This window comes from Triturus cristatus, chromosome 1_2 (genome assembly GCF_964204655.1).
Source record: "Triturus cristatus chromosome 1_2, aTriCri1.1, whole genome shotgun sequence".
Taxonomy (NCBI): domain Eukaryota; kingdom Metazoa; phylum Chordata; class Amphibia; order Caudata; family Salamandridae; genus Triturus; species Triturus cristatus.
In genome coordinates this window covers 339253466-339278064 of record NC_140580.1, presented here as the reverse complement: position 1 = coordinate 339278064, position 24599 = coordinate 339253466, and the positions used below count along the sequence as shown (strand labels likewise).

The 24599-nt window shown below is 46.4% G+C and overlaps 1 protein-coding gene across 5 annotated transcripts in view; it reads right to left on the bottom strand.

Moving 5' to 3' along the window:
- The window catches only part of PHC2 (polyhomeotic homolog 2), a 556042-nt gene that overhangs the window by 497401 nt on the left and 34042 nt on the right, over positions 1–24599 (bottom strand). For 2 of the 5 annotated variants that reach the window (XM_085603951.1, XM_085603956.1), the window contains exons 1-2: positions 13135–13155; positions 8069–8187 (exon numbers count right to left, since the gene is read on the bottom strand). The exons of 1 other annotated variant lie outside the window; for it this stretch is intronic. The gene's annotated coding sequence lies outside the window, so the exon portion shown is untranslated. Of the gene's footprint in view, positions 1–8068; positions 8188–13134; positions 13156–24599 lie in introns of those variants that run through there. 2 more of the 5 variants (XM_085603959.1, XM_085603955.1) reach the window with 1 other exon arrangement.

The window sequence follows — 24599 nt, the reverse complement described above, 5'->3', positions numbered from 1 at the left end:
GATACCGCGGAAGGACCCTGGGGCACACAATGTGACTGGCCCAGTCTCGGGATCCAGAGGCACGCATCACTGCCGGTCCCGGGGCTCGCGGGACCTGGGATACTGCACTGGCACTGCATACAGCGCCTGGGAGTCCCGTCACCGAGTACAAGCAGTTCTTCAACTCGAAACAGAAAGCAACAGCAGTTTTAGAAGGGGTGCAAACCCTTTACACAACACTTCTCAATGAGAGTCGGGAATTGTGGGATAGAGAAAAGCAGGATATTTGTATTTCATGCACTGCCTGGCTCCAGTGACGGAGAAACGCAGCGGCATTTTCGGATTCGGGGGCGTGTTTTTCTTTCTCTCCTCTTGCCATTGGCTGGAATGTTTACATTCCAGAGGAGAGAAAGAAAGTAAAAAACACGCCCCCGAATCCGAAAAAGACGGGGCTTAAACGGACAGACGCCCCTCTCCTCCAATGGCTGGCCTCCGTTTAGGAAGCCAGCCAATGGAGAAGAGGGGCGGGTTCAAGCCCCGTACTGAAATCATTAAATCTCGCGAGCGAGACTGCGCAAGCGCAGCCTTCGCTAGCCGAGACCTAAAAAGGAGGATATGCCTGCTCTGTGCGGTCATGGAGTGCCAATCCGAACTTACATAAAGGCTCTGGGTAGGATGTCTCTTAGAGCCCCTTGAATTGTACTGTTCCGCCCACAGTACATCGGTCAACTGCGTCTTATACCCATGTCTATAGCTGGGAGTTTCTTGGTGGTATAGGTACATTTTATCCTCCTTTTTTTGTCCTGTTTGCTTAACATTTTGCCAAATATTTTGCTATTTCCTTATATCTATTTGACCTTCAGCTCAGATGAATTTTCTTATCTCTACAAAGTTATGTTGCTTTGTGGCTTGTAATTGGTAAGGCATGTGTTCTAGGAACATTTTAAGATGTGAGAATTTGCATCTCACAGTATTTAGTAGACTGAAGAGGCAGGGTCAAATTCTGCCTTTCAGTCCATTATGCAATCCTTCTGCAGTGATCATTCTAGGATTGGGAGATTATTTTTTAAGAATTTCAGATTATTAGTCACGAACCGTGGCTGATCACAACTAGGTCTCTCGGTTTTATGGTATTTTTTTTTTTGTCAATTCCATCTGTATTTATCCACATTTATTTTTTGCCAACTTTATCTGTATGTATCCATATTTATTATGGGTATTGTGAAACAAATAATGCTGAAACTGGTATATTTCCACATTTATTTACCCAATTAATATGCTGTCATGCTTGAATGCCTGCCAGGTTTTAGTGATATGAAGACCCGCAGAAGATAAATCAATGCACTTATATGAAAATATGCACATTTCAGTATCAGCCTTGTGCATACCTCCTGCTGTTTAAGCTTTTTTTGCACTTTCATTTTTAACACCCTTACCTATCAGTCCACACAGTTATTGGCCTGACAGTCATGACAATGTGTATTTAGAATCACTCAAAAAGCACCCAATTTCTGTTTTTATCCACATTTAAAAATAAATACAGACAAGAAAATAAATGTTTTTCTGTCTGTATTTATCTGTAAGAATCAGTAAAAACTGAAAACAGGGAGCCTTAATCACAACTTGTGCTTTAGCCAAGGTACAAGTTGTTCTTCATCGTACCTCTAGGTTGGCTCAAAGAGGTAATTTGGAATTTGATGCTCACACTTTTGGTACTTTAGTTGGGTTAGTAAATATGACAAACTTTTTTAAATGGCACTTCATAAAAATAATGTTCCGTTTTCCTTTTTCTCCATCAAACGAGCTCAGCTTCCTCTGTTCACTCCCCCTTTAGGTTCATATCTCTCAGAGGCCACAATTGTTTTTCTATTTTTGGGCAGGGGTTACGGATGCACCTATGATTCAGTAGCTTTCTTCTAAGTTTCTCATTGCAAGTTGTAAAAATGTATGGCTTGATATCCACCGCTTAGCTTCTCCCGATGTCAGGTAATGTAGCAGAGTTTGGTTTTGTCTGAGGAGACAATCCTATGCCTTCCCCGAGTTCATTCAATGAAGCTCTTCCCTGTGCACTTTCTTTTCTGTTGTCTTCCAGCAGGTGTCTGATAATCATTTCAGTATGGTCCAAAACTGATGAGTACACATCAATTGGGAACGAAGCAATTTGCTTTTAGGTGAGTTGGAGTTGCACAGTCCTGTGTTTGGTGATTTTGCTATAATGGACATGTTGTTGAGCCTCACTTTCTGGGACAAGAGGGTTTGCTGCTTTGCCAAGGAGATCAGTGAACACATCTAGCGCAGGGCTTCTCTGGTTGAGAAGCTACGAATACAGGCTCGCTAGCAGCATCGTCATATGCATTTGACCTCTGTGTTTGTGGGCACCCTTTCTGGAGAATATCTTGGATTATGGGACTTGACTTGGACATAGAAGTCTGGATGCAATGCCAGCTTCACCATTTGCTACCTATTTGCTCAGGTTTCTCTCACTCGCTTGAACACCAGGAGGATTTATGTTTCTCCATTTCTAATGACTCATTGTCTAGTTCTCTCATCTATTAACATGACTTCAGGGTTGGCATTCGTGCAGATAGCACCCTGGGAAGAACCAAATGTAGCACCCAAGCCCACTTTCCATCTTTAATTGTTGGTGTGTTGAAAAAATGAGAGCAGTAGGGGGAAAGTGAGGGGGTAAGAATTAGGAGAGCTAGAAGAAGAATAACACACAAAATGGAGACACAGCAGGAGACTCTTGGGCTGGTCAAACAGTTGTGTACTTTGCATGTTCTCCACCCAGGTTGCACTATAGTCTGGGTGGAGAACATGCCCAGGCTCCCATTCCCTGGCTGAGTGCCAAACCACGTCGCTCAGACCAATCACAACACTGCATTGGGGAGCCTGGATGTGCTTCCTGTTCCTGGTTGGGAAAGATGTGGCAAGAAGACAGACGAGAGACGCGGCGACGATAGAGGAGAGACGCGGCGAGGAGGTACTTTTTTTTGCCCATCTTTTTTTACCCCCTTCTACCCTCCCCCCGCCGCATCCCCCCAGATCCATGCCGACCGCCACTGTTGTTGTATGTGCACCCCTCTAATTGATGCCTTCGTTTTCCCTTTCGGCAGCCTCAGGTTTTCAATGAAGTTTTTTAAAGTACAATGTATCATTATTGGGACGGAGCAATAAATGCCATGTTAAATCACTTCAGGTGATCTATGGCAGTCAAATTCCACTTCCGCAAACATCTACAAATAGGTCACTGTCTGGGATCCTTCCACTTTGAAAGGGATTCATACCATTTCCTCATTTATAGTGTCAAGTCTGTAAATCCCTTTCAGGAATGAAGGTTGAATTATTATATTACATTTTATTATGATGTTCCATTGGTTACACAAGCAGAGATGTCCTGTCCTGTAAGTATGATGTCAGCTCTCGAAGAGTTTGCACAGAGCAAACCCTATCTGACACTCAGGCGGGCCTGAGATCCTGAAAGAGCAGCCTAAATGGCAAGAGTGGAGAAGGACAATGCAGGATTTCTTTGCAGTTGTGTTCATCCACTCATTTTTTGGCAATTTGACGAGTGGCCTCCAATTTGTTTCAAGTGAAATCTTATTGGAAGAGATGGAGACACATAGGTGGCACAAAGAAGCATGTGTAGGAATCGATGGCCTCCTTTAGTCCCAAGTGGACTGGCAGTGATGAATCAGTCATCCTACTCATGGCTGGCCCATTTACCATGGCAGTGTCTTGTTTACCCTGATACAGCTCCTGACTGTGCCCAGAGCCATTTTAAAGAAAAACAACGCATTGGCAAAGGCTGTAGGTCTTGCTTTTATAATCTGAGTGCCGAACCGTTGGCTTTGCCAATGTTTGTGGTTGAAGTATTGTTTAAAAAAAGAAAAAGAAAAAGAAAAAAATGTTTCAAAATGCTGGAGGAAAAGCAAACGTATATTATGGTATCTAAAACTGTGCATAGAAATCAATGTTATCAATCTTTCTAATTGGCATCATTTATTTTCCATAAACTTTTCATTCAGAAAACTGTGAACAGGATTTTAAAAGAAGGAACTGTCAGAATGGAAAGGCTTGGCAATGCCCAAATCACGTTCCACAAGATTCAGCCATTGGTAATCTGCCATAGCACTGGGAGCAGATTTTTGCACCTCAAGGAGAAGCGTCATGCTAAGTACACATTCTGCCTCAGATGCCAGCGGAGTGCTGCAGGTGGCCCTTCCCTGCACTATAAAAGTATTTCGATGCAAAAACGTGTGCGTTTGTGGAAAATGTGGAATTCAGGGGGTGAAAAAACAACCCATGAAGTATATTTTTTAGCCATATATAACCCACCAAAAATATCCCTGGTGCTCTGTTTTACAGACAAGCTGGGAGGATAGGGGAGCAACACTGTGCCAGTGGCTGTGTATTTAAAAGGAGGAAACAACAGCGATGGGAGAGAGCTAGCAAAACTAAAATAAAAACAATTGTTCCCTAAATTTGAGCAGTGAGAGGATACGAGTCAGCTTATCAAAAGAATTGTACTTCAGGTGAGAAGCAAACACAAGACGAGGAAGGGAAGCCATCGAATAACAAGCATTGGCATAGCCAATAGGTCTCGCCTTTGGGACCTTATAAGTGTTTAGCCATGCAACAGTTGCATAACTAAATACTTATAAGGTCCCAAAAGCGAGACCTATTGGCCATGCAAAGCGGCCGCGAAAGGGAAAGTGATCGCGATCAAACATCAAAGCGGCCGCGAAAGTGAAAGTAATCGGGTAAAGCGCGGCGCGCGCGCCGCACACATGCACTGTAGCTCTAGGCTGGCCTGGTAGCACTTTTTGGAGCCCTCTCAATAATTCTCGCCAGACCAGCGCATGCGCTGGGTCAGGCGAGACCTAAAAATGAGAGTGACAATAAAGCCAATCACCAGTCAGCAATGGTTGGGCTGTAAGCCCTTTCTAAGGTCATAATAGCTATTTCGCAAACAGGCAGCTTGTGCTGTCCACTAGGCAAAAGCAAGGCCTAAAACCAGCAAGGGCAGGAACGCACTGTCAAGCAGACATGTCAGTATTTATTAGTTTTCTAACGACAAACAGCCAAAGTAGGGGTCTGTCTTCAGGAATAAAAAGGAATGCACCATCACCAAGCTCCTCATGGTGGGAGTTTCCTCATACACATGGGTGCCATCTATTGACTTTTGCTGCCATGTGGATTGCTTTGTACACTTTTGCTGCCTATGGTTTACATGGCACCCTGGGACAGGATAAGCACCTGCAGCCGATTCAACAACATTCTCGTCAGCATAGCGGGGACTGAAAGCGCGGTTTTCCAGGGCGAAGCCGCCGAATCATAAGGAGTGTAGGTGCAGGCACCGCACTCTCAATGGAAATTGCTGCTGTCCCCCCTGAGTCTCCATCTTACCCAAAGGTGGACCCTACAGAATGAGCACGTTCCTCTACCTCCAGGAGGCGTGGCCCTTCTGCATCTGCACTAGGCTGGTGATGGGCAGGAAAGAAGTGTTCTTCTGTTTCACAGATTATGCTTCCCTTAGGGCAAGAAAAGAAAGCATGGGCCTACACCCCAAAGATGATGGATGTAAAAGCATAAAAAATGCAATAGAATAAATGAGAATATATTTGGAATCTGTGATGTGACTAAAATGTGACTGACCCTGCCCCAGTCCTCCTGGCCTATCAGAGGCATAGCTCGGTTGTAAAATCTGCCAATTTCCTTAAAGCCAAGCCAGGCGACTACGCTTCATTTGGGGTAAATAAATAGCTGTAAGAGGGAAGCATACCGAAGTGTGCGCCACTCAAAATGAGTGGATTGTGTAAGAAATATTAGCTTTGTGACGCGTTGGAAAGCATACATAAGAAAACCTTTTTTTTTTTTGTTCTTTAAACAGTTTTTGTTCCCTAGGGCAAATCAAAGCAGCAAGCGAGTGGCACATCATGTGATGTGAGGAAGCACTGTCAAAACTACTTCCCCATTGGTTACTGATTTATGATGTTTACAGAAGCACAATTAAAGCCTCAGGCTCATGATGGTATATGGCTGTTTGGTTATAATGCTGACAACGACTACATAACTGGCATGGTTGTAAATAAGATTCACAGCAGCACTGGTGCATGTACTCTCCACAAACAGCTATCTGAAGAGAATGCTAAGAAACTAACAGGCGAATTTAGACATTTAGCAAAGCTGAAACCCAAAAAACTAGCAAATTAGAGATTAAGCGCCAAATCTCTGAAAGGAATCATTTGAAACAAAATCATACATCAAGAAGAAAAAAACACAGAAATATATTATTACAAATTTGACACGAATGGGAGCTGCGATTGGCAGAAATCATTTTGCAACATCGATGAGAAAATCTAAACCAATTGAGTCACTTGCTGTAGAAAAGTCTGGTCTGACCACGTCTAAAACCTGTATCACCAAGGCCCTGCTGAAACTCACACATGTTCAGTAAAATAAACAAAACAAAAAAAAACACATCATTTATGATCCGCAAAGACCAATAAACAAATCAATGGAGGAATTAAAAAGACCACAAAAAAAGTAAACAAAATCTAGGACCCACATTTTATTTGGAATGGGACGCTGACATATATTTCATCCTCCAAAGCGCCTTACTGAAAGTATTCAAGCTCAGCATTCAAAATATAACACTTCCAGCCCAGCATTGGTGTGTGCTCCGAATATTAATCCACAGGCAAATGTGCATCAAGCAGAGGCTGACTGACCTAAGGTGAACTAATAGACACTGGCTGCGCCACTCAAACTAAACACCCACCAAGAACCTGGGAAAAGTAAACTTCCCCCTTCACCACCCTGCATACAAAGACATTCAGCACTCAAATGTTCCCACATTTGCTTGGACAATAAAAACTCTGTTAGGGCAACCGAGTAGAAAAACTCTGCCTTATTAACACAGAAAATAATGACAACAGCAGAGAGAAGAGCAAAGGAAGTCCCTGTGTGCCCCCTGAAGAGATAAAACATGAATATTTCACAGCAGGGAAAGGCAATATACAAATTGTTATTCATCTGTCAATTAATGTACCCTTTGTACTTACTTTGGCAATACTTGTCAGATTTGTCATACCTATAAATTATTTTGGTATTGTTCTTTCTTGTGTTGTTTGACCAGAAACGTAATAGCCATCTGTCCCTAAACCCATCCTCTTGTATTGGCCTTACACGCATAAAACAATAAATAAATCCACACAAAGAGGCAAGCAAGCGTCTTCCAAGCATGGAGATAAGATATTAGCCAAAGCTTCCATCTCCCCCCACAAAAAAGTACATGATCACTAACCCAGATTGAAATCACGCACATACACTCAGAGTAAATTAAACTACCACAAATAAACCAAGAACTACGCATTACAATAAACACATGCTCTCAACGGAATGCACACAGAGAGGCTGAGTTCTGCACAAGGACCTGGACACAAAGTTGGGTCTAGGGAAACACTAGTCACTCAAAAACAAACCAACCGCGGTAAACGGATAACCATACATACAAACAAGCCAACACTAAGAGATGGACTTACAAGGCCAAGAACCAAGCAGGCTTTAATGAAGCCATACAAACAATGTGTACAGATATGAAACATACTGACAGTATGCTAACATAAGATCACAGGGAGAACCACTCATACATATATACACTGACCAACATCTTAACATTTAAGTGCATAATCACACACACCCACAAAAGCAGACACACACATTTGTGCCAAGAGATGAGCCCACACAGATCCACACGGAAGATGAGCACAGATTTGCACACCCCACTCTGGAAAAACACAAACATCAACAAAGCCATTCAGCCTAATAAAAAAGATGCATATAAGTTGGCAAAAAATAAACAGGAACACAGACACAAAACCACCATTAACGTTTATGTCATAGAGCAGAAAACCCTGCCAAATGTATGCACTTCAACAAAAACAACCCAAACTGAACCCTGGGCTAATTTCATTAAATTTCATTAGGGTTCTGTTCTCCATAACCTAGAAAAGAACAATGACTGGGCACTGTGTTGGGCTACCATCAATCACTGACAAAGGCAGACATGGAAATTGCGGCCTACCGTGGGCTGAGGCTGCCTGTGTGGATCCATGGGCGTTGCACCACCCCGTGTATCTCTTTGTTCCGTGAGAACCGGCTTCCCTTCTCCCTTCTCTTCCGTGCTGCAATCATTCGCATGCCCTGAGTAGAAAAAAAGGAACAACCTAATTTCCTGATGATTATGATGTTACCGGGCAACGACCAATCAGGGGGGGCGCCGCTTTTTTTTTTCACTTGCAGTATTTCAAGCAGATACTTGCTAGAAATTGCAGGGTAGTCCCGAACAATTCACCCATCCCTCCTGGGACACATTAACGGAGACAAAAAAAACACAATATGAAGGGGACAGCATGGGCTATGCCTGTCTCCACCGACCCCCCCTAACCCACATTCAACCTCATTACAGACTGGCTCAAGCAGAATGGGACCTTATGGAAAGTCTGTGACAGCACTGGAATTATGCGAATGTGCTGCAGCGGTTATTTTCGCACGGTTATAGATTTGCCACATTTGCCACATAATCCATCTTCTGCTGCATAATCTGCGGATTTTAACAAAAATATTTGTGTTTAGCTCAAACGGCTCAAAAGTTACTAACAGTGAAGTGGCACGTGTTGCCGCACACTGGAAGGTCCTTTGCAAAGGTTGACTTGTCCCATTTCCCCTTTGGCCCGCCCATGCCTCATAATTCCAGTAGCCCTGGTTTGTGAGGCCTGTCAATGATACAGTAATGCAGTGGTTAGACACCAGACCAGCTTTACATTAATGGCAGCTCACCTCTGGGAAATTCTGCTGATCTGTCTGGAAGGAACACTGAATAATGATTGTCAGAGGCAAATTTTCAACCTTCCCTTCATATTTAAAAATGACATATTTATATAGAGCGCTTCATACCACCGTTATGCTTTTCTGGTAGCTGTTAGTAAATAGGTTAGTACTACCTATGGTGAAGGCAGAATCTGTCTTGTAAACATGACCTGCAGATCGCTGCGGATTTCAGCGGTTATGTGGGTCGATTAAGAGTTCGCTGCTAATCTCGATAGGTCCAGTAACAGGAATTACCAGGCGGGTCAGGATTGCACTTTTGCCACAAACCAGAAAATATGTTCAGGTTAAACTCCAATTGAAAATGAGGGATTACACATGCGTTTTCCCCCATTTCCCCAGTAATCATTCATTTCTCAGGGTACACTCAACGTAAACTCACAATTCCACAGTAGTTCCCACAAATCCCAAAATTACCAATGTCCAGTGCTTAAACGTGTGCCAGTGGTGGTAGGTGGTGTACGAAGAAACTTATTTTTTTCGACCCAGGCAGTGCTTTAAATGGACCGGTACTGCCCGGTACGGAGTACCGGTACTGCCCGGTACGGAGTACCGGCACTTTTTTATTTTGAGAGGGAGAGTACTGGCACTTCTCAAGAGCGACGTAATACTTTTAACTGGAGAGTACCGGCACTTCACAGAAACGAGCAGGTACTCTGCTACAGAGTACCTGCACTTATATTTTTCCATTTCAAGCACTGGGCCCAGGACATATTTTCGTCAGCAGAGTTTGACCCAGAGCAGTATAAAGACAGAAAAGGGAGATCAAAGGGGTAAGAGAAAGAAAGGAAAACAGCAACAAAGGGAGAAAGTAAGGCTGAAAAAGATCCAGAAAGAGTGAGACAAGCGACAGGAACAAGAGGGCGCTTGAAGAAAGAGGCATGAGCTGGAATCAAGACTAGGCAGCGTTGGAATACGGCAAACCCCATATTGGGTAACAACAGCGACCTCCTATGAAAAACCCTTCGCCACCTTCTCTGTTTTTTTACCTTACAAGTATTCATGTGGGGATCAGGGGTGGGACACCGGGCCATATTTGGTTCACTTGTAATCAGGCCCAGCCATATTACCAGCACTCATTGCATTTCAGACAGAGAGAAAGCAGAAGAATACCTCTGGCCATGACTTTGATAAAACTTTGCAGCAATAGCAGCTCAATTAGGTTGCAGGCAGGTAGGATTTCCTGCAATCCCTTTCCAAAATGTTTATTTTATCGTTCCCATCCGCTTCACGAATATATGGATACCTTGGAGCGGGTGAGGGATTTTTATCCTTCAGTTGTCATCTAAGAGGTCCCTGGATCACAGTAAAGCCCAACCTGATCTTTAGGGGTCACGGTGACCCCGATGATAAAGCATGACACTACTAGAGTGTGTGAGAGTTGCATGCAAAAAAGTATTTTTTTCCTTTCCCATCCCTATTGGGGTGGTGTCTAGGTGTGGCAATCACTTATCATCACAGTAAATGTAGTGAGTTCAAGAGGGATACTCTTTAGGTAGTGGCGGACCTGCCTGAGCACCAACTGTAAGGGCAGCCGCTGTCAGTCCAGCCGCTGGAGCCCCCGACAGCCCGTCGACTGGGAGTCACTGGGGCGTTGATGGGCTGCAGGGCGCTCGGTCTCAGAAAGGAAATGTTCCTCTGATTGCAATAGAGGACGCAACGGCCACAGCACCACCTACGGGTGGCGGGTCCACCTCATTGAGCGGGGGCATTAGACAAACCTGGGAGTTGAAATGCTGCTTGTACAATCAGTACATTGCCACTATCAGGAAACTGGGTTGCTCCGATCCCTCTACTGGACGCAGCCTTTTTATGCCTCTTGGGAAGAGGGAGCAAAGGGGTCTTACGTGGGACTCTTAATCTTAAAGCGCACTCCTTCATAGTAGCTGGTGCAGCCCCCCCACCGCGCAGCACCTCTAATAGATGAGCGCAGTAAAGACAGCAACTCCTCGATGGAGTCCAGCATCCCCATTACCCACGCTATATCATCATCCCTGCTAGACTTCCCTGCTGCCCTCCTCACAGCTTTATGCGGCATGGTCTTTTAGAACAATATCAATAGAGGCTACAAGCAAGGATATATATTGGTATAAGTAACTGACAAGCAAAGAAGAAAAATTCAAGAATAGAGGCAAATGAGGCAATAAAGAATAGCAATACTGCTGAATAAAGACAACCTTCACTGTATAATGCAAGAAATGCCGCAAAAATAACACTCTTGTCCAGCTCCACTGCCGATGAGCAAACACACACCACTGCTGGCACAAAAAAATGCTCAGGATCTCTTGAAGAAGAACCCAGAAGGCCCAGTTAAAATTGCTCCCAGCCCTGTGAATTATTGCTCCCTTTAATTTTAAACAGACCTGGATGCATGGTTTGCCAGCGTCCCCCTTTACAAGCTCTCTCTTCCCTAATGACCATCCAGTAAAACAAGCTAGTATCACGTGTCCCAACACAGCCCTGTTTACCTTCTTCTAGAAGATCAGGTCGTGCAGCAACAGGCACTGGCAAAAAAAAACAGCATAACAAGAGCTTTTCGGCCTGTGCAGCTCACTCTAACACATGGGTACTCACAAACATTTTCCCAGGGGCCACAAAGTAAGGTGTGTGGTGTGCCCGAGGGCCGTATTGATGCCAGCGCGGTGGACGTGGGCCTTTTGTTGTTATGCTGCATCTGAGGCGCAATCCCTCTACCGCACGGTTGGGGTAAGCCTTTTATGCTTGCTATCACTATCTTGGGAAAGTCAAGGGTAAAAACCTTATAAAGGTGGGCAGGGCACCCATAGCTGCCACAAGGGAGAGAGACGGATAGCATTCTCCGGAAATTACATTTCTGCAGCCACAATTAAAAAGGCTGCCGCCTCAAAGGCTTCCACTGCACAAAGATCCTCTGCGCCTTTGCTGGTCTCGCTTCTAACTTCAGCGACCCCAGAGGCCTTCGGCATTCAATGGGGCGGGGCCTTGTTGCAGAGGCACTCTCTTATTCCCTTGACTAAAAGTGGATCCCTATATTGGTGAGGCAATGTCACTTATGTTGACATTTAGGTTAAACTGCCAGACCTATATTAAAATTGTGGGTGGGTGAACTAAAAACGATTGTTACTGCTGCTTCCCTACCACAAGATTAAAAACAGGCAGTTAGAGCACTGGACCCTGGTTCTCTTTTCCATTTAAATGTTTTGGCGCTCGAAATTTGCTCCATGGGGTCAGGAGCCTTCCTCAGGAATATGGGTCTTGGTTTAACACATCAAATATTGTGAAACAAGACCTGGTTCATAGGGTATATTGTACACGTTCATTTAATATATCCTTTGTTTTTTTCATCAACTGGGGCAACAGCAGTGGAAAGGCCCCATCTTCATAAAACAGGTACAACTTGGGCAGACAGAGTGCAAACTTCCCTGCTTCAGAGGACAGGACACCTAGGACAGCGGCAGCACAAACTTTCACCGTCACCGGACATGTACAAACCAGGCGGCAGCTCTGCAAGCTTTGCTTCCTCATACAACAGGTGCAGCATGGAACTGCGATGCAAGCTTCTCTCTCTCACAGAAGGCAGCAAGTGCAATATTCCATTCAGCACAGAACACATTTAGCGGGGCAAGCTTCAAGCGCTTACAGAATTTGCGCAGTTAAGGCATGAGTATTGTATAGGTTACAGAAATATCTGGCGTGGGTCCTTAAAACACTGGGAGTAACGTATAGATGAATAAACGAGTAACCAAACAAGTTTTTACACCTTTCTTATTACATGATATTCCACGACAGCATCTGGAAAATCATGCTACAGAGGTTTCCATGTATTGAGAAGTAGCTGTAACTTTGCACAGTCACGCCCCAAGTAACTATGCATTAAATAAACCATGGGTCTCCAACCTTTTGTGCAATAATGGCTACTTATGTTCAATAAAAATCATAGGAAACTATGACATTAGTGGCCACCATATACAGGATTGTCAGCAAGCCTGGATGTAAATAAAAGCAGCCTTTCCAAAGCCATAAAAGCGGTGAGCAGACGTTGGAGCAATGGCCGTCTGCACAGTTGGTGATAATGGCCTCTCCTCTTACAGTCTAGCCTAGCAGACTATGTATACATTGATGGCTCCCGGAAATGCGTGCCTCAGAGAGAGAGAGAGCAGCTGGGCTCGTGCAGTCGGGTCCCGTCCCAGCCCCTCCAGTGTGCACATAATTGCTAGCCTTGCATTGTCCCCCCCAGACCGGCGGAGCTCGAGTCCCTTGCTGCTCTGATATCATATTGATTACCGGCTCCCATCGATTCCCTGCTCGGTAATTAGCATATAAATGAGCCATTAGAGGGCGGCGCGAGGCACAGCTGATACTGCGGGCTTCATAGAGGCACTGCGTGCACCGGCTACCCACAGGCGGCGGGGTGGGGGTCACTCCTGTCAGCCCCCTGGGGCCCGCGGAGCAGAATCTGCCGGGAACGAGGGCAGAAGCAATTATGGGATATTATCTCCCGGGCTCCGCCCCCTCAATAAACCCGACGTTGCTGCACTCCCTCGTGCAGTCTGACTCTATTTTCATGCTTTCGCCCTTTGTATTGCACCCCCTCCGCCCCCCGACTTCCTGCTCCAGACCTCCTCTTTATTTCGGTAACACTTTCGCGTGGTCCAACATTAGGTAGTTTGTTAGTCACCGAGTTCCGTTTTTTTAATTAACCTTTGCATCCTGGAACTTGTAGTCCTGCAACTATGACAACAACCAATAGTGACTACAAGGGGAGAGGATGTGGTCCGTCGGCTGCGCTGCCGCCTCTGGGGCAGAAAACCAGCGTTCGAGCCTCGAGGTCGCGTCCACATCCTGTGATTCTGGGCAAATCACTTTAATTTCCCCGTGCCTGAATATGTAATGCGCTCCAATACCTTCGGGTCGAGTTCGCGCTATATAAATATGCATTAAAAAAAAAGTATCAGAATGCAAAGGAAAGAAAGCTTTATAATTTAAAGTTCCAAGCTATTCGCTATCGTATTTTTTAAAATTCCAAATCCTGGAGCAAAAGCAAAACAGTGGATTGTAACATGGATCCCTGTCTAGTTTTTAACATTGCTTGCCAGTATTAGGAGAGGAAACGTGGTCAACTTTATGGCAAGCACGCCCTTTATATGGGTGAGTACATCAAATTTGCTGAAGCCTTTTCCAAAGAAAAATCATGGCAAGTAAGGTCACCTGACAACTTCAAGCGTACATTGAATCTAACTGTTTACGCCATTACAGATAGGCCGATCAAGGTGCAATCAGTTGAAACAGTACTTGCTAATAAAATATTGTTATTCAAAGATGTATTTTTCATATTGGAATTTGATAATGATTTGTTTTAAATTGTATGCATCTCTTTTATGACATATGTATTGTCGAAATAAAGATAATATGAATGAATGAATAAAATAAAAGACATTTTAGCAACAAAAAAAAACACCACAGTCCACAAAGCAGCACAGATGCTACTAGATCAATTTGCCACATACAGTAGACCCTGATAGCTTAACAGGATGAAAGAGTGCATGGGAATGTTGGCTCTGGAGAGGTTTCAGTGATTCCTTCAAAACTGCAAGCAGCAAGTCCAGATTGGTTCAGCTGAGTCTGTCCGTGCGAAGATCCCTAACAGTGTCCCACAGGGATCAATCATTGCTTCCCTACTAATCAATGCCTGGTTGTGACTATTAGTCAGATGACTGACTCATACAGTTTCCAAGTCCAAAAGTAGGTAGAAAAATTACAGATAAACATTAACCCAACCTAAATTCAAATTTCAGAAGTACTCAGAACAGTCATTTGGAGACATGGACGGAATCCAATACAATTGGATTGAATCAGGAATGCCTTCCAACCATCCCGAAGAGGCGAGCCCAAGCTCCTTAAATTTAGGAAACTCTTTAAGACAAAGTAAGTCAGACAGTCATCCGACCAATAGACGTGCAAGGGGAAAAGTAGACATGCTAGCTATTTTTGCAGCTTTTTGGCAAACAACTATTACTATGGTAGCCTGGCCTAATAAGAAGACAATTGTTTGTGATCCATAAGCCACTCCTCACCCCGTTTACCAAAGGTTTACTCTTGCAAATTGGTCCCCTTCCAAACGGAACTCAGAGACCAGGTAAGGCCTAAGGATAGCCTATCACAACTATCGAATGGACTCTGTAAGCCAGTATCCTCTTAAGTAGGCGCCTTTCTTTCTTCCATTACTGCCTCGCCCATCCTATCCACCATTCTCCAGTATAATGAGCCAAGACTATCCTCATGTTTTAAGCAGAACTTATCCCTCCACCATGTCTCGTAATATCTACTTCTTCAGTCCAGTACAAGTTGTTGTGTATTAGTGTGTTTGAAGTGGCCCAAAGGCTGACCCAATACAGAAAAGGACTGGAGTACATAAGACTTTTAATGCTGTGTACAACAGGCACATCTTGAGAAATAGTTTGAATATGGTGACAAAGGTTCTGGAAAGGTAGGCAGTGTAGGGCATTCCAAAGGTAGGAGCACCATGGATGATGGGGCTGATATATATATGTGAGAAAGGAAGATATAGGGGCGGATTGTAACCAGTTGCCAAAGGGGGTGTGTGGGTGGAAATTCAGCAACAGATGAAGCAGATGGCAAGGGTAAAGCAGCATAGTGGCAGCCTTGGGAGGCAGTGGGAACTAGAGGGATGCATCTAGCTCACCCTCCTGAGGAATGAAAGTGGGGGGACTCCAGGTATTAGGGTGCAGGATGATTGACAAGAAATATTATCGAATACTCAAGCCCAGACGAGAAGGTCAGTAATAAATATGTGAGGAGTGTGCAGGGCTTGACTTGGGTGCATTCCATGAATCATGGGAAGTGACTGTTGGTAAGGCTGAGAAGGTCACTGAATATGACAGATAAGAGGGCGTAAAGTGAACAAAACATTCATGCTCTGGGAAGATTAAATTGCATTGAAAGAAAATGTGCAGCCCCACTCCCTGAGCCTTACTAGGCCCCGGAAACCCTACGCTTTTTTTTTGTTGTAAAAAAGGGAGGGGTCTCACTTATATTCAACTTCTATACACCAACCATACCTCCTCTGTTCAAGTGGCGGATTCTGCCTCACAGACCTTTTTCCACCAGGCAGGGCACCTGTCACGGATGCCCCCTTTCCCCTTACCTCTTCGCACTGGCTATGGAACTGCTCGCAGCTTGGGTTAGGATGGACGCCCAGGTCCGAGGCTTTGACTGGTCACGGGAGGTCTCGGACCGCATGGCACTATATGCAGATGATGTACTATTTTTTCTTTCACACCCCAATCTATCGGGCCAGAGGTTGCTTCAGATCATGCAGGTCTTTGGCAAGACCTCTGGTCTCTATATGAATGTCCGTAAGTCATTCCTATGGCCAATACGAGGTGGATGCCAGATGGGTGAATGGTCAAGGGAAGTGACAGTGGTCCCGGACGGATTCAAATACCTTGGGGTGTTCTTGTCAGCTTCCCAGTCCAGCTCATGGGATAAAAATCTTGCCCCGTTGTGGGTAAAAGTCAAGGAGCAGGTGTGCTCCTATGCGCACCCACCATTATCCCTGTTTTGGCAGATCTGCTCTATTTAAGATGGTTTCCCTGCCTCGCTTTCTCTATCAACTCCAAAACCACCCCCATGCAACACCACCCACCTGGTTTAGACAAATGATTGCAATTCTGGGCCGCTTCCTTTGGGGCGGAAGTTCAGCACGGGTGGCCCTGACAACCTGTATTCAGCCCACATACTGCAGCGGTATGGCGACCCTCGAAATCCAGGCATATCATGCAGCTTCACACCTCCTCATTCTTAATGACTGGTGGTATGGAGCTAGACGAGATCCAGCATACACAGACGAACGCTGGTTAATGGGCAATATGGCACCACATAGTATCTTATACTCAGGTCCAACGCTTAAAATGTTACCGCCAGCAACAAGGACGGTATTTGTGACTTGGAGGCAGTCGCTACGTCGAATGGGGTGGTGGGGTAGACTGGCGAAAGAGACCCCACTGTGGCATAATGGTCTTCGACGACAGCTATCGATGTTGTCCGGTTTTGTGGGTTGGGAAGCCATCGGCATATCTACAGTGGGGGAGGTCATGCACGGTCAGAGGCTTAAGTCCTTCCAGGAGCTCCACAAAGAATATGACATGTTTTATAAATATCTCCAATTTTGTCATGCATTCTCCCCTTACATTGCACAGCAAGAGGACATACTCAAATTCAACCCTATAGAGGCTAAATTCTTTATGGGGGAGCTGAGTGACCACAAAATCACCAAGATATAACGGACACTTGTGGCTCATAGCCCCACTACACTGGACATAGCACGTGACGCCTGGAAAAATGACTTAGGCCCACTAGACGATGATGATTGGGCCGAGGGGCTGGAGTACCCGCAAGGTGCTGCCATCGCGGAATGTCGACGACTCCTACAATTCAAATACCTTCACTGGGTCTACTACACTAGGCACAGGCTTTGGAGGGCCGGACTAGTCGACTCTCCTATTTGTCTGCGCTGCAGAAGTGCAGAAGGCACTCTCATACATACAGTGTGGCAATGTACAGTGCTCTCGATCTCTGGTGGGGGTGTTTGCATGTCTCTCGGAGGTGCTGGGATGGGATATTCCATATTCACTACGATGGCCATATTACACATCACTGAGGGGATAGAAGCTAACAGGTACAAGCGCCATCTACTACTCCTGGGCCTCACACTGGCGAAACGTGATATCGCCAGGGCATGGAAAGTTACGCCTCCACCATTAATTAAGGTGTGGAAGAGGGGACTTGATTTTTGTATGGGGCTAAAAATACCAGTATTCAAGGTGAGGGGGTACCCCCAGAAGAAGCTCAGGATTTGGAAGAGGTGGGCGGACTACCATGGACTGTATCTAGAGCCCACTCCCCGTACACCAACAAGTATGGAATTGTTGTGACGACAAGATGGTGAGAGCTATATTGAGATATAACTGTAAAGTCATTCGATTGGGTGGGCCGGGAACTGCATGTATCACAATATGTAACAGGTACATTGCACTACTGTTTATTGTTTGGGTTATTGTTCAGATATTCTCAGATCTTAAACTGTTCAACTTTGATATTGCAAATATCAACATCAGCACTGCTAATATGTATATTGTATTTCTAAAAACCCTGGAAATACCAGGGCTGTTACGGCTTTTGACAATAAAATTTTGCTTAAAGCCTCCAGGGACCCTAACCCCTTGACTGAATATTTTTTTGTAAAAGGGAGAGGGGCCGCGCGACCCTCCTCCCAGCCTTTAAAGGCCATAGGATCCCATCCATTGGGGCCAATTGGTTAAAAAAACTGTGGCCCCCTCCTTGAGCCTTTAAAGGCCCTAGAGACCCCATTTCCTGGGGCCGGCTCACTGACTGTGTGCCGGGAGCTCACCCCTGGGACATAGTAGTTTCCCTGCCCGCATCAGTGCGCACAGGGAAACATATGTTTGCTCCTGCCTGGTGGGAGCATTTTTAGTTTTCTCCTGCACAGTGCTTGTGAAATCTATTGTGTTTAATATACATCTGAAAAGGGGATTACATCTCACCCTAACTTTCCATTGATTTGTGTGCTTGCCACTTTCTTTTCCTCCATTTCTTTTTTTTTTAAATTATATTTTTATTTTATTGTAAAGAATTCAAACATGACATATCAAAAGGCATGTCCAATTATACAGGATATTACATATGTATGTATAAAGTACGCAACATCTTGTCTAACCCCATCACTATCCTCCTTCCATCACAAACAAGCATTTGCAATGCAATAGGTCTCACATTTATAAGAGTTTGAGCTATTGGCATTGTAAAATTACAATGCCTTTTATTTATGTTTTGGTTTTAGAACAAATAAAAGGCATTGTCATTTACAATGTCAGTAGCATAAACTCGCATAAAAGCAGTGTGTGGAGTGCAGCAGTGTGCGGCGTGCAGCAGTGTGCGGCATGCAGCAGTGTGCAACGCACAGCAGTGTGTGGCGTGCAGCAGTGTGCGGCGTGCAGCAGTGTGCGGCGTGCAGCAGTGTTTCGTGTAGCAGTGTGAGGCATGCAGCACTGTGACGTGCAGCGGCGTGCAGCAGTGTGGGGCGTGCTGCAGCGTGCTGCGTACAGCAGTGTTTCGTGTAGCAGTGTGAGGCATGCAGCACTGTGGCGTGCAGCGGCGTGCAGCAGTGTGCGGCGTGCAGCAGTGTGCTGCGTGCAGCAGTGGCGTGCAGCAGTGTTGTGCAGCATGCAGCAGTGAGTAATGCAGCAGTGTGCAGCAGTGTGTGGCGTGCAGCAGTGTGCCGGTTGCAGCAGTGTGTGCCGTGCAGCAGTGTGTGGCGTGCAGCAATGTTTCGTGTAGCAGTGTGTGGCGTGCCGCAGTGTGTGGCGTGCAGCAGTGTGTGGCGTGCAGCAGTGTGCGGCGTGCAGCAGTGTGCGGCGTGCAACAGTGTGCGGCGTGCAACAGTGTGCGGCAGTGTGTGGCGTGCAGCAGTGTGAGGCGTGCAGCAGTGTGTGGTGTGCAGCGGCATGCAGCAGTGTGTGATGTGCAGCAGTGTGAGGCGTGCAGCAGTGTGAGGCATGCAGCAGTGTGAGGCATGCAGCAGTGTGAGGCGTGCAGCAGTGTGAGGGTGAGGAGAGACACGTGGAGGGTGAGGAGAGACACGTGTAGGGTGAGGAGAGACACGTGTGGAGGGTGAGGAGAGACACCTGTGGAGGGTGAGGAGAGACACCTGTGGAGGGTGAGGAGAGACACCTGTGGAGGGTGAGGAGGAGACACCTGTGGAGGGTGAGGAGGAGACACCTGTGGAGGGTGAGGCGGAGGGTGAGGAGACACGTGTGGAGGGTGAGGAGAGACACGTGTGAAGGGTGAGGAGAGACACGTGTGGAGGGTGAGGAGAGACACGTGTGGAGGGTGAGGAGAGACACGTGTGGAGGGTGAGGAGAGACACGTGTGGAGGGTGAGGAGAGACACGTGTGGAGGGCGAGGAGAGACACGTGGAGGGCGAGGAGAGACTCGTGGAGGGCGAGGAGAGACTCGTGGAGGGCGAGGAGAGACTCGTGGAGGGTGAGGAGAGACTCGTGGAGGGTGAGGAGAGACACGTGGAGGGTGAGGAGAGACACGTGGAGGGTGAGGAGAGACACGTGGAGGGTGAGGAGAGACACAGAGGGTGAGGAGAGACACGTGTGGAGGGTGAGGTGGAGGGTGAGGAGAGAGACGTGTGGAGGGTGAGGAGAGACGTGTGGAGGGTGAGGAGAGACGTGTGGAGGGTGAGGAGAGACGTGTGGAGGGTGAGCAGAGACACGTGTGGAGGGTGAGCAGAGACACGTGTGGAGGGTGAGGAGAGACACGTGTGGAGGGTGAGGAGAGATGTGTGGAGGGTGAGGAGAGACGTGAGGAGGGTGAGGAGAGACACGTGGAGGGTGAGGAGAGACACGTGTGGAGGGTGAGGAGACACGTGGAGAGTGAGGAGGGTGAGGTGGAGGGTGAGGAGAGACACGTGGAGAGTGAGGAGGGTGAGGTGGAGGGTGAGGAGAGACACGTGGAGGGTGAGGTGGAGGGTGAGGAGAAACAGAGTTGGAGGGTGAGGAGAGACGGAGGTGGAGGGTGAGGCTGAGGAGAGATGGAGGTGGAGGGTGAGGAGAGACCGAGGTGGAGAGTGAGGAGAGACCGAGGTGGAGGGTGAGGAGAGACCGAGGTGGAGGATGAGGAGAGACGAAGGTGGAGGGTGAGGAGAGACGGAGGTGGAGGGTGAGGAGAGACCGAGGTGGAGGATGAGGAGAGACGAAGGTGGAGGATGAGGAGAGACGGAGGTGGAGGATGAGGAGAGACCGAGGTGGAGAGTGAGGAGAGACCGAGGTGGAGGGTGAGGAGAGACCGAAGTGGAGGGTAAGGAGAGACCGAGGTGAAGGGTAAGGAGAGACCGAGGTGGAGGGTAAGGAGAGACCGAGTTGGAAGGGAATCAGAAGTGGAGGAGAGAGAGAGGTGGAGGGTGAGGAGAGACAGTGGTGGAGTGGGGGGGAGGGGAGGATATCACTTTTACTTCCTCTCCTAGTGTAAGGTAACGCCCCCACCCCACAGGCCCTGCCGGGGCCAAGAGCAGATCACTGTTCGCATCAGCCGTCACCCGAGACCGCTCCGTACTGGTTGGTAAATAGAGGTTCACTATCGTTTGATAATGGGATTCACTTGGGGGGCTGACTTACCTCCTCCACCCCCAGGGCCAACACTGAGAAGGCATCAGAGACCTGGTGCTGCCTATGCTGCAGTACTGCGAGAGAGAGGGATGGGGGGCGGGCAGAGGAAGAGGAGTGGGGTTAGAGAAGGGACAGGTGGGGAGAGAAAGAGGAGAGAAGGGACAGAGACAGAAAAGGAGCAAAAAAAGAATTAGAGAGAGTAAAGAGGAGAGTTGGGGAAAATGAAAACATTACGAGAGAACATGTAGCAAAGAGGTGGAGAGAGAAGATGGGAGAGAGTAAGGACGCAGCCAAGAGATAGGGCAGAGACAAAAAGAATCGAAACAATACAAAAGTATTTTCCAAACTCGTAAATAACCACGGGCCAAACAACTGATTTGCAATGAAGCATCCGAGTCCGGTATATCATGACGTTAACCATGCAATAAAAAATAAATTAAAAAAACACCAAAAAACACGTATACACCATGTTGACCCTTTTCCATGCAACGTATTCTAAAACGCCATTCTCATTCATACATTCACAGCAAACCTGTTCACAAGAGTGACAGAAAATGTGGTATTAGTGTTACATTTTTGTTTACATCCATACCCGCTCACTTATGCAATTAAAGGATTCATGACCACACGGTTAAACAAAACGTACTGATTGGCCTTGCCGTGAAGGAGAAACACGTGTTGACACACACTCCCGATCTGTGAAACGTTCACCCCACTTTCTCGAAATTGAAACCAGTGCATGTGTCCGACGAACTTCCTGCCGCTTATCTGAATGCACCAGTGGCAGAAGATAGTCACTATCTTGCAACAACACAATTAAAGGGAGGCATGTCTGTCTCTCCCCACCGCCACATGTCTCTGAGTCTTACTGTCTCATGCGAGATCTCCCTCTAGGAGACAGCTGACACCGACTCTTCCCCTGAGACAGTACGGGAGATGCGTGTGTGTGCATAGTGTGTGTGTCTATATGTATATATCTGTGTGTGTATGCATGTGTGTGTGTTTGTATGTGTATATGTTTGTGTATGCATATGTGTGTTGGTGTGCAAGTATGGGTGTGTCATTGTGTTCATTTGTCTTCATGGATGTGTACACATATGTTTGTGTGTATACCTATGTCTGTGTATGCATGTCTGTGTGTATGTATATGTGTTTGAGTATGTTGGTGTGCGTGCTTGTTTATATGTGTATGTGGGGTTGGTGTGTTGGTGTGCATGTATATGCATATGTTTATGCATGTCTGTGTGTGTTTGTATATGTTCATATGTGTGTGTAAATGCATGTGTGTGTTTGTATGTGTGCACAGTTGTGTATGCATGTGATCAGAGGGAAGAGTGCACTTGAGGGCAAAGAGGAAAACATACAGGGAAGAGTATGTGAGGGCAGAGAGAAAAATACAGAGGGAAAAGCACGCGAGGGCAGAGAGAAAAATACAGAGGGAAGAGTCCATGTGAGGGAGGAGAGAAAAATAGAGAGGGAAGAGCTCATGTGAGAGCAAAGCGAAAAATACAGAGGGTAGGGCGCATGTTAGACCGGAGATAAAAACATAGAGGGAAGAGAGCATGTGAGAGCAGAGAGAAAAATATAGAGAGAAGAACACATGCGAGGGCAGAGAAAAAAATACAGAGCGAAGAGCACATGTGAGAGCATAGAGAAAAAAATGCAGAGGGAAGAGTACATGTGAGGGAAGAGAGACAAATACAGAGGGAATAGCATGTGTGAGGAAAGAGAGAAAAATGGAGAGGGAAAAGCACATGTGAGGGCAGAGTGAAAATACAGAGGATATAGCACATGTGAGACCAGAGAGAAAAACAGAGGTAAGAGCATATGTGAGGACAAAGAGAACAAGTACAGGCTATTCCAAGCGGAAGTGATCGCGTTTGCGATCAAACATCAAAGCGGCGAAAGTGAAAGTAATCGAGCAGAGCATCAAAGGGCTGGGTGAGAAGGGAGAGGGGAATGCAAGGGTCAAAGCGGCTAAAGTGAAAGTAATCGAGCAGAGCATCAAAGGGCTGGGTGAGAAGGGAGGGGGGAATGCAAGGAGCAGAGGAGCAGCTGTGCACGTGCACGCCATCGTGCACTCAAGCCCTAGGCCAGCAAAACCATGTGGGTAGCACTTTTGAAAGCCCACTTACAAAATGTCTCAAAGAGACAGCTTTCGCTGTCTCAGCGAGACCTAAAAAACGATCACAGCCATCAGAGTCACACAGAAATAAAAATTCATCACCTAATGAGCTTTCACAGATTTAGCAAGATACATGACGTCTTTCACCCAATGCCCTCTTGTTCCCCCTCCCCATCATTCACCAAGGTTTCCAGGGCTTAATATGATATCAAACGAATCCAGAGTTTATGGAATTTCCAGGGGCAGCCCCTACTGGCATAGGTAGATTTCTTGGCTATCATGTACATGTCAATGGCATTTCTCCAACTTTTCCTCCATTTCTATTGGCTGTCACATACTATTTCCTGTTCCGCATGTGTTCGCTCTGATCAGTCTCCCAAGGCTCAAGTACTGTTTCAATCCACTTTGCTGGAACTTCTTTTAAGCGTGTCAGCACCCCTGCTGTCACTATAAGATCTACACCTTGCTTTGAAGTTACAGTGCTGCCCGAGTGCTGTGGGTCCAGTGCTATGTGCTGGTCTCAGTAGAGACCTCGAGATCCCAGTTCTGGCACGGCACTCACCAGTTCCTGCAGGGCAACGTGCACTCACCAGTCCCCCTGGGGCCGAAGCAGGTACCCACGCTAGTGCTCGCTTTTGCTGCTAAAGCCAGCGCTTGCAGAGACCTTGCAGCAGCTATATCAAAGGTATTTGTTCAACCAAGCATCTCACACAACCCAATTACTTTCAGGGTTTTTTTCCACTTCAGTTTCCAATAAACATTAGCCTTTCATTAGTGACCTCATCGCTTTTTTATTAAACTAACTTCAATGCAGGTCTCAGCAACTTCCAGGGCTATAGAAGCCGGTAATCCCGATAAAGATCTGGGAGACCCCCAATACTTCCACAAAGCCTCCACTCTATCACAGAGTCTTTAGTGCAGCTTTTGGCCTGTTTCTTCCTTTGAAGTCCCAGCATTGCTGTTTGTTTGTCATGCAGCGGCCCGAGTAAAATACAGGCACTACTGAAAATGAGGCTTTGCAGTGTCTTTCAGTCTTCTGCTACACAGCGTGCAGGTTACGGTTTAGTGTGGGTTCGTTCAGTGATATCAGTGTGAACGCACATAAGAGTGCCTGCACGGCTCTGGGCAGTTCTCTCAGCCTTCTTCCTTTAGAATTCAGGCAAATAACTTTTATTTCCCTCATCAATGCTGTGTTGTGCTACAAATGCCAATACAGACTTGACACCCCTCCCTGCCTTCCTGTTTTCTTTACACCACTATCTCTGGAGAAAACAACAGTTTCTCGTTAAAGGAAGGCTCTTTTGTAGATAAAAACACAATTGTGTTGGTTACAGGTAAAGACAATGCTCAGTTGATGAATGGAAACTGCTCTGTCTTGTCTGGTGTGGAAACATAACCCCTTTTCTGTTTAG